This window comes from Fukomys damarensis, unplaced genomic scaffold (genome assembly GCF_012274545.1).
Source record: "Fukomys damarensis isolate Sample0158 unplaced genomic scaffold, DMR_v1.0_HiC HiC_scaffold_16, whole genome shotgun sequence".
NCBI classification, from domain to species: Eukaryota; Metazoa; Chordata; class Mammalia; order Rodentia; family Bathyergidae; genus Fukomys; species Fukomys damarensis.
In genome coordinates, this window is record NW_022900928.1 from 5,630,166 (window position 1) to 5,641,509 (window position 11,344).

The 11,344-nt window shown below is 41.7% G+C and overlaps 1 protein-coding gene across 7 annotated transcripts in view; it reads right to left on the reverse strand.

The window, feature by feature from the left end:
• Ano3 (anoctamin 3) overlaps positions 1–11,344 on the reverse strand; it is a 350,025-nt gene that overhangs the window by 47,712 nt on the left and 290,969 nt on the right. The window lies entirely within an intron of this gene.

The window sequence follows — 11,344 nt, forward strand, 5'->3', positions numbered from 1 at the left end:
AGGAAGATGCTGATAGGTCAGAATGAAAATCTGAGGACAAGTTGTGAAAATTGTCAAGAAAGAAATATCTCAGAGCTAGGCAGAGATGGAAATAGAACAGTCAAACAACAAGAAGTTTAAAGGAGGGAATCCCAATGACTAAGTGCTAAAGAAGCCCACTATGAAGTTGTCACCAGAGTAGGGGATAAATTAAATTTACTGGACGCAGAGATGAACATACTTTAAAATGAGAACACACAGAGCAGAGACCATTGCTTTTTTAAAAGACTGAAATGTCAACACAGACATAGCTGAAAGTTTAGAAATATAGATGCATTACTTGTGCTGTGTGTAGGGAGACATACATATTGCCAAAAGGATAAACACGAACTGCTGTTATTCATTTGCGAAGGAAGTGGATTATGAAGCATGTGCATGTTCTCCTTTGCACACGTTCTAACAGCGTGGGTTGTCACGGTCCTTTTACCACTCCATGTGCAAAGTTTATTAGCTCACTCCTGGGCTTCTGTGAAAGTGGGTTGCTGATGGAGTGGAGGATAAAAGCTTCCACTGGAGAGAGGCACTTTGTTACCGGGGGAGGGGGGACAGCCCGGTTTCACATGACACACAGAAGTGGGAGGAGTATTTTAGAAAACCTGATGATCCCGCATGTGTATCTCTGTTCCTCAGCAACTGTGTGCTGTATTTATTGTTACACCTGACTGTCTGTCTATAAGGACATTCTTGTCTTCAACTTTAAAAGAAATTTAGTTATGCAATGAGGTGTCTAGTTCTTACACTTGTTTTCTCATGTTAAAGTGGAGACCTAGAGGCACAGACTCACAGGGTCATGGGCTTTATCATTGACCTTGTCTAGAAACCCAAAAAAGTATCTACTCCATTTAGTACAGTTTGTTGCACTGGTTCCTATATGTGATTTTTCCTATGTTTCTCAAACTTTCTCTCCTCTCTCTCTCTCTCTCTCTCTCTCTCTCTCTCTCTCTCTCTCTCTCATTTGCCACACTGAAAGGTTCAAATTCTACTAAGTAGAAGTAAACTATTGGATAGAATCCAGGGATTGTGATTGTAACTGCTAGTTTTGTTCTCCACTATTTCAAGTTTTCAAATTATGCTTCACAGAAAGTTCACTCAAAATACAGGGAGAGAAAGGGTGTCTCCCTGAGTGTCCTTCTCTCTTTCATGTGTTGAGTGATCAAGCTCAATTTTGTTTGTAAATTATAACTTAAACCAATTCACTAATGATTTCAGTGGGGTAGATTGGAAAGAGGCAGAGAAGAAAGGACCAATTCCCAACACAAATGAAATTAAGTGTGTCTGAAGATGGTGAACAAAAAGAAATTCCAGGTATTGTTTTCAAGAGAAGAGATATAGCCTTATAGATGGTGCAGCTGAAACAACAGTGACTCAGTGCAGCACTGTGGGGTCTGCCCATGTGGACAGCACCCAGGAGCTACAGAAGGCTTTCCTTCATCCCTCAGGTTAGTGCTCTGCAACACCCTCAAGGATCCTGACCAGCAACATCACCACACATGCGTTAAAAATAGAAAACCCACTAAATGGGTTTTCCATTCAGTAGAAAGGCCACAGATATGGGGCATTTTAAGTTTCCTTGCCCAGGAGCCTTATTAGTTATTTTGTTGTTGCTGTTAACATTGTGTAGCAGCGCAGTCAACTGTGTTTTCTGCCTGAGTAGAGAGTCAGGTGATTAATACAAAGAGCAGAATCTATAGACAGGAGTGAGAGGGCAGATTAGGGAGATGTGCTCTTAACTGGACTTGCCACTGAGCGTCATCCCTGGAAATGGTTAGTCTGGACTTCTTTATCTTATTAAATTTGGTCCAAGGATGTGGAGTCTTTCCCTAACTTTACTTTTAATTTCCCTCCCTCTCCTTTTTCTTTTCTGATATTAAATAAGAAAGAACTGGGCAAAGATAACATTGGAACCCTGATTACTGAAAATCTTCAGCAGTTGCTGAAATCATACTGGACAATTTTCCGCCTAGGTAGTACATTGCTAGAGAAATGAGGAGCTACACACAAACACCGTCATGTTATGGTAAAATATAGTGAGTTTGAGACCAGCCTGGGCAACTCTATAAAAAAAAAAAAGAAGAGATCTGATCATAGTCTTAGTGAGATTACCTTAAACTCTTGACTATGATGTGTACATCCCTGAAGCTAACTCAGTATTGGCATTTATATATCAAATGACATTTCAGTAGCATTTGCTCAAGCTGAACAGATACTCTTATTTCAGTTCCTAAAGTTCTGGAGGTGTCCACACAAGTTAAAACTTGCCAGCTTGCTGTTACCATGCATTTCCTATAAAATAAAGTGCCATCTCTTTAATCACAGGGTTAACTGGTTAATTTTTCTCAGGCCTTTCCACCTTTACCATTCATCTACCTGGTATATTTTCTTCTTTTAACACTTTGAACAATTCCTGGCTAAAAATGTAACACCCAGCCAAAATAACTAGACCAACAGATTTATCTTTTTCATCTTTGAAATCCAGGAATGGAGGAGGGCCAGATATATACTAGGTTTTCAATTAATAGGCACAGAAGGAACTAAACATATAGATAAACAGCAGGCATCAACAATGTCACCATCAATAAATAGCCACTATGAAAATTTTGTCATTTCCATCCACTCTAGATTTCTCCACCAGTACACTTACATATAGTACTTGTTGCTGCTAGCCAGGGGAATAACCATACCAGTTGTTAATTTATAAAGCAAAAATACGAAGCTGTCATAGAGCTCCTCATACTTTACCCTCCTTATCCACAAGTCCTTCCCCTTCCCTGGGACAAGATGTTGCATTCTTAATCACAGGAATGTTGTGGTCCCTGAAAACTGCTCCAGAGCTAAGGTCTTCATCCAAGTCTGCACATCACTGAACATCTGCATCTTCAACCTGAGAGCATCAATCTGGAACTGGTACGGTACCTCGATGAGACTGAGCTGGGTGGCTTGCATGCCTGCCAATCACTCTACAAGAAACCAATCAGTTTTGCAATAAACATAACCAAACGTACCTTCTTGATCTAATAATGACAGTCCTTAGAACACTCTTCTCTGAGGACAGAGGTGTGGTAGTAGTGGAGAGCATAGATTGGAGTAGGAATGTTCTGAGCTTGACAGGTGCCCAAATTAATATATGTATGCAGTATGTTATATACAATACATCTAGTTGGAGGTATTGAGAAACAATACACTCATGTTTGTAATTAAATTGAGAATAATGAATTGTCTCCATCGGGGCTTGGAAAAGTCTAAGACTAGTTTGCAAGTAGTCTAACTATGCAATCAATATGAAGGGTATTATACGTTTTACTAATCAGTTTTCCAGTATTGCTTGTTGTTCTACATAGGAAATGTCATGGACAAAGTCCTTGGTTTTTACTGAAATCAGATATTGTACAAATTGTTTGCTTCTTGTTCCAAAATTCAATAAATTTTTCAAATACTAATGGATTAGTTCATATTTACAACTTTGTTGTGTCTAAAAGCTCCACGGACCCATAGCCAGGATTTCTGATGTGGCTCATTCCTGGGGGCAGTGTGGCATTCAGCGTTGTGACAGCTGCCTGAGGGGAGAGTGTGAGGACACTCAGCATGGGTGCAGGGAGGCACTGTCCAGTGTCACTCAACGATTCCCACCTAGGAACGGCTCCTCAGGAAAGTCCTTCCTGTTCACATGCTGATCCTCTCGGGGGATTTACCTGTGTTCTAGGGTGTCCAACGCTAATAATGGAAGCCAAATCAGATTTGGGATACGTGGAGCTACAAACATTTCAGCTCACACATGACACACACTAAAGATTTTCCCAAATTTATAACAATCTTAAAATGCATAATCCTATCAATGATGCATTAATTATTAATTAGTGCTTAAAGAAACTTTTCACAAACCACCAATAATAGAAGAACTTTGAATGAACTATGCTAGAATGAGAAGGCTGAATTATTTAATAAATAATATCCTAATATCTGTGAAATATTTTTCATAACATTGAATAAAGAGGTAATCAAAAAACACAGATCATATAGGAATAAAAAGCACTACAGAGGTGTATCCGGCAGTTAATCACAATAAGGTGTTTTTTGTGGGTTTTTTTTTGTGTTTTGCTTTTGTGTGTTTGTGTTCATGCTTTTTAAAATTTGCGTATTTGTGACTTTGTCCAGCCTAATTTTTTCTTTGACAGAGGGTCTCCTTATGACACTCAAGCAATCCTCATGCCTCAGCCTCCCCTTACTGCTGTGACTACAGCACTAAGCTAGTTTCCATTCTTAATATTTCCATATCTAATCTCGTGCTTGAATCTTTGGTTTCTTTAGGACAGCTTCCAAAATCTCACAAATACCTAGAATGGATTTAAAAACTGTGGCTCTTACTGCTGCCAACAAGGTCTGCACAGCCGTCCAGTCTTCACAACAGATTCTCGTGCAAGAAACAATTTCATTGCTATTTCACTGGGAATGACAGCAAAGCTGCGAAAATGCAAGTAACTTGTTCACAACTAGCACCAGCTCTCACCCAGGCCTCTGTTTCCCAAGACAGTGTTACGAGCAGGTTAATGTGCTTATTCAAAAGAAGAATTCACAGCAACAGTGCTGTGTGTCATTCTCCCAGGGCTTCCTCCTGACTGTGCACAAATAGTCGTATTTCTCCGTAGCTCAGAACTTCTAGGAACTGTCAGCTTAACGCATTTTGAGTTCTCCACGAAGTTTGGAAGAGGAGGCCCCTTCCTTTGATTCTTTGTTTGTACCTTCATAATTAGGGACAAGTTTTCTTTTCTGTCTCCTTCTGCTGCTCTGGCTCAGGTTGTCACTTAGCTAGTATCACCTTTCTAATTAGAGTGGAATAAATGAAGTGCTCCGGGGTTTTCTAATTATCTGCCTTGTTTTTGAAAGAGAGTATGAATACATGACTTGGGTATTCCTAATGGTGCTAATGTAAGTTATCTTTATCAATCTGCCAGTGTGGCTCCCTTAATGAAGGCGTGCTCGGGTGTAACTTCACTAAATAAACTCAGTCCATATAAAATAGTTGATTGATAAATAAGTCAAGAGTTACCCTAAGAGATCACATTCTATAATGAAATTAGGGTTTTACTGGAGAAAGACTTGGACAATAATCATGTACTTCATCACAGAGGAACCAGTCAGCTGTGGTACCCACACCAGAAGAACACCAAAAGCCCATTTCCAAATCTTACATCAGCAGGTGTCCTCTTTGTATTGGCAAGATGTCCCAACCCACATTCTGCACACACCCTTTCCCTCTGGCATCGTACACAATAGGCTGGTAGCCTGCTCAGTGCAGTGACCCCAAGAAGCCCACAGTCTCCAGAGCACCCCTAGCCCTCAGAATCTGACCTTCACACACCGGCAGGCTGGGCATGGCCATGCCAATGACCACATGCTCCCTCCCAACTCTAAGACACTTTCACTGTCATCAATCAGCAATCATGACTTTCATATCCCCCCGCCTTCCTGCTCTAACTGAAACCTGGGCAGCCCCTGAAATCCCATTTCTGGGGAACCCTCTCCAGGGATGACCATCTGTCTCCCACCCCAGGTGGCACTGGAGACAACGTGGTGAATTTCTTGTCTTCGTGCTGATTCAAGACCACTTTGTCTGCCTCTTCAAAATTTCTCAGGTTGCAATCTTATGGGTTCAGTCTTACTTCCCAGGGTCACCCCTTGTGGCAGGCACCTTCTAGTCCCTGAAGAAGTGTATTCAACTTCTCTGAAGCCTTTTTAAAAACTCTTAGCTTAGTATCACTCGTCTCCCAAGTGGTACTTACAAATTAAAATATACAGAGATAATTTTCCCTATACCCTGGCTTCTCACTTCTTTGATCTTCACCTTCAAAGTTGTTTCTCCCACTTTAATTCATTCATTTACTCCTACAACGTACTTTTGGTCAATCGCAGGAAATCGTCCATAAGCTCCGAATATTTCTTCTGATTTCTTCTAGTTCGCAACCTATACGTTTCAGTTCCAACGATTTCTCCATCTGGATTTCAATGCCATGATCTTACATGTCTCCTTCCCTTTCGCCTCTCGCCGTCACTTTCCTCCGTGCATGTCTCCTACCCTCCGTGCCAGTGCCCATCCCCAACCGTCACCAGCCCAGGGCTGGACACAACCCCAGCAGAACCCAGGGTCCCATCCGCCTCCTGCACATGCATGTGAGCACCGCTGCAGAAACACACGGCCACATGGAGCAGCCGGTGGGCCTGTGCTGCTTTCACTTTGTCGTCCTCTCTCCTCTCTCCTTTAACATGCGGCACCTGCATTCCTGTCGCTCCCAGAGACAGCTTTTCTTCTGCTTTTTCATTCAAAATCCAGAAATCAGAAGGAATATTCGCTCAATCCACCTCTCTCCCCTTAGCTCTATTTGCATGCAGAACCCTCTATATCCAAAATTCGACCCTCCCTCACCTACTCTTCTGAACGAGCCCCCATCTGAATGTCAGATGTAAGGGAAACTGCTCAGGAATCTACCGTGGGTCAGGCCTCAGCTCAGCTCTGGGCAGAGCAGTGATGAAAAACAGAAAGCTGCATTCTCTCGAGCTGACTTCTAGCACAGGAGCAGACATTAAATAATGCATGAGTAAGACACAAGGACGGCAGAGGCAGCAAGAGCTGCAGGACAGAGAGCAAGGAGGAGATGAAATAAGCCCAGAGGTGGGGATTGTGGCTTCAAAAGTGTGATTAGGACGAGCCTCTCTATCAAGACAAAAAGAGTCAAAATGGAAGAATTCATCATTCATTGTTCATTGAATAAATACTTAGTAGCAACTAATATGCCAAGCTGAAGACACAAACTTAAAATAATTCAATATAAGGATCCACACGCTGCATTGGATTAGTTTCAACCTTTGTTCAGGTCGATGCCAGTTTTCACCATCTCCAAACCAAAACTGTTTATCGCTAATTGGGCCTAACTAAGCTGGACAGCTAAGGATGAAACACAGACTTATCTATCTTATCTCACTGACTCCGGCAGGCAACTAGGAAGTAAGGCTCAGTTTCCTGTTTTACCATGCGATCTTGGAAACGTGATGGTGATCAGCCTCGGTTAGGAGACCAGATGGGCAAGGCCAAGATTCAGTAAGGAAGCGGGCTGGGCTGGGCCGGGTGTGTAACTCAGGAGCAGAGCACTTGCCCAGTTGGCAGCTGGGCCTGGTTTGGTCCCCAGCAAAACAGATAAAGAGGACACGGTGGCGTGGTGGCCTGGGCTGGTCCTAACGTACTCATGGCCGCTCCTGGCGATCTTGAACCTAGAGAATCATCCAGAAAGGAGCGCCAGTGTTGTGGCCCTAGGTGAGGTTTCTGCAGGGGCACCAGGGCCCACACTATTTCCCCAACCTGTGCCCAGAGTGCCTTGCCATGGAAGGGACACTCTGAAGAAAGCGGTGATTTGTAAATGTCTCCATCACCCTTGGACAACCCATACTTATTTTTTTCTTAGATCCCGAAGGGGGGATAAAAATGCTCCGTGAACAACTTGTGTCATTGTGCAGAAAAATGCCACCCTAAGATATTCTGAATCTCTGAAAGTTCAAAGCATTTAACTAGAAACCATTTAAAAATTGTTGAGCATTTCTGACTTGCCACCACAAATTCAACAGATGCAATAAATCAGCGGTTTTCAAAAATGTTTGGGTAACTTCTAATTATGAAAAACTGTATCTCCTTGTACATTTTGACAATGGCATCAAAATTTTCCTTTCATATATAAGCTTAAGTCATTGCAAAGAATGTATTTTTTAGCATGTTATAAAATAGACATTTAAAAATACAATTTTAAAACCAATAAGTATTTCTACCTTCTTGTGTACTCTAAAATGTGCTTTCAGTTAGTTCTATTGAAAAGTTTAATTTTTTTCATTTTTTCCTTAAACCTTTATCCATTTCCTTTTTGCCTTAGAATATTACCTTTACAATTATCTTTGAAAGTAAGTGCTTATTATCTTGCTATGCATCTTGAATCAACAAAAAATTTTGATATATGTATTTTAATTTCTGTGACAATTAGGATTAAGAACTTACTTTCAAAATGACCTGGATACAGTATTCATCCAATTAATAATACTCTGTTTCAAATTCTAATGTGTATTAATCCTACAAGATTTTATTAGAAACATCTCTGTGGGACATCAGTGAGGGCTCTGTTTGTTTTGCATTAGCTTCTGGTATCCACGGATACCTGTTATTTCTGAATATAGTGAGGTAGGCTTTGTTTTAGCATCCTTCAATTTTAATCTTTTAGTAAGGGTATTTACTGAGAAAACATTTCCACACAAGTGTGTATCTAGGAATGCAACAGACTATGTTGCAGTGCTGTTTACTTCTTTGAACTCTTGGTTGAACTCAGTGAGAACACTTATGTAAGGATCTATTTCCTACAGCTAATGTTAGTGACTTGTCACAACTTTCCTTGGCTTACCACTTATATAAGTACACCTGCAAGTATGTACAGGAACATATATAATGTGCTACATACATATTCCATATATGATGTGTTTTAATTTGTGAAGACTGCTGTCCTAAAATTTCCTTTGCACCGAAATGGAGCATGCAACTTTTGTATAAAATCATCACGAAGCAGAGAAGCTTGTACACTACATGATTTAAGCAGGGTAGAGATGAGCTATTGGTACTCATGGCAATGATTTTCCTCATATTTTTTCCTGACAGAATATTTAAAGAAATTAAACGTTACCAGCCCCAAACTAAAATTGGAGCTATTTTAAATTGCTTTGTTTCTATAAAGGATATTATTGAAGTTCTCTCAAATAATTTGTAATCCATTTTTCTTTTCTTTTGAGATGGCGTCTCCCTGCGTTGCCCAAGCTGGGCTCAGAATAGAAATCCTCCTGCCTCAGCATTCCAGAGTGCTGTGATTACTCACTTATTTTCGCATTTGCAGCGCACAATGATTCCATGCTTCGTGGGGGGTTTGCACGTGTACATAACACAAACCCTTTCTTCCTCCCCTTCCCCTCCAGTCCTGCTCTGCTCTCTCCAACTGTACCTTCCCTTCTGATTTGCAACAGCTCGATTTCCATCTCTCTCCTCATTTCTTTTTGTTTCATCTCTTTTAAATCCATTTTGTTATCAATGAATTGTGTGCTTAAAGTGCCCATTCCTGTATGGGAAGCAAATTCTTAATTCAATTTTGTAGCCTCTTTCAAACATAGAACCTGCTATATTAGTGAACCTGATCCATGCAAACACATTTCCTATGTGCGACATCCACTGCAGGCCCTGGATGATGCAGAATTTGTATAAAAAGAAACCATCTTGGGTCTAGAACAAGTTTTGCTTCCTGTGTTATATTGTGATTTGTTTTGTTTGTGTTATTTGGGAACCGAATCCAAGGGCCTCCCACATGCGAAGCAAGTTCTCTACCCCTTAGGTACTATACAGTCCTAGAGCAATGTTAATATTTTTTATTTCATTTGAAGCATGGTCCTAGGCTCTGCTCTGTTTCTGTTTTCAGATCTGTCAGTGTCTTTATGTTCTGGGAACTCCACTTGTGAGTGGACCCACTATTTCTGATAGATAGGAAGTGTCTCTCTCTCCCGGTATGACTGTGGTTTGTAAGGAGAGTAAAGCAATTCCAAGAGTCAGGTCAAAGGCACCACTGTCTGTCTATTTAAAATTGTATAAGCATTACATAATGTGCCATCTCAGCTGGTTTGGCTGGTCAGTTTATCAGGTAATTGTTCCCTTTTTATTTGTTGTTGTTGAGTTTCTCTGGATAAACTAGGACTGTAAATATAATAGATCTTACCTACACACAGCACATACCTAGCATTGCATCTCAAGGAGACTCACTTGTTTGGCAGAAAAGTACTTATGAGCTCCAAATCAGGTGATTTAGCAGAAGTTTCTGATTATACCTGAAGAAGCCATGTAACAACTGAGGCTTTAGATTTATACATAGTTTCTCTTTAATAACTTTATTTCCAGATGTGCTGGGGACAGGGCCGGTAGATGGGGTTTGCTGTAATCAGGTGCTTATGGTTGTAACTTGAGTAAAGATGCGAAGGATTCTGAACCCTCAGCTATGCTCTTCTGGAAAGGGGGGCAAGAGAGCTCAGTTTGGACTCTGATGGCTACGTCAGTGGGGACTTGGAGCAACAGAGTCCACAATGTGCCCGCTGTAATTAGTATCTTCAAGGCAGCGGGGTGTGACGATATTCCTACACACACCTGGAAAGATGCCTAGGGATACAGTACATCCCAGGCTGCTAAGACCTTTTCAGTTCTCTGAGTACAGGCAGACAGAAGCCTTTACAAACCATTCCTCCCTCGGTGGACTCTTTTCTTGGCATTTGGCTCATCTGAAAGTAACCAAATGAGTTCTATCTTTCCACTCAGCATTCAGTGGTTTGATTAAATTAAACTCGCCTATCTTCATACCAGTACAGATACAGGTGAAATGTCCTGTGAATGAATAGTTCTTAGGAGTTGGCTTAATTTATAATCAAATGCTGAGGGGAACTTTTGGCTTCAGAAAATGTAAGGCTATAGAATTACTGTCTTCTTTGCTGGGCCTAAGGAACTGGGCAGATGCTTTGGATCCATCTGGAAGCCTCTTTGCTCCTGCCTTTTAGCTAATGTTTCCTTCCTCTCCCAGAAGCTGAGCTCTTATCTCCTTGCACCACAGAAACCAAGCACGCTCCCCAGGCGTCCAGAGCTGAGCAGACCTTGGGACCAGCTCCCAAATATCGAGAGGCAGCACCCTCAGTTACACTCTTCCCCCTTTCATGAGCCGGGAAAGGAGGTAGAGGAAAGGGGGTAGCTGTTACTCAAGCTAGTATTCAGTCAAGCATTGCTCGGCCCTCCAGAAACTCTCGAGCTTCTCACTTGAGAGTAAAAGCAAAAGGAACACAGGATGGAAAGCACTCACCAGGAAGGCTGCCCAGATCACTTGGGGTCACAGGGCCGCCTCAGACTTAGACTGCAAGTTCCCTGAGCTTCCCCAACCCTGAGAGCCAACAAGCTGGCTCAGTCCTGGCGACTGATATAGATAGCTAAGGCTGTGCTCCACAGGATTCTCAAGGACCCCAACACACCACACACACACGCACATACGCATGTGCACGCACACACTCATTCACTTTGCATTGAATGTGACTTTTTGGGGGTAGCAGGGATTGAGGTACCAGGACCTTGCTCTTGCCAGAGCACATTGCCAGCCCAAGCGTGATTTTCAGTAAAGCTGTTTTCGGTAGACTGCTAGCCCAGCCCTCAGCACAGACCCCGGCGTTTCCCATTCAGTCTTTTTTTTTTTTTTTTTTTTTTTTTTTTTTT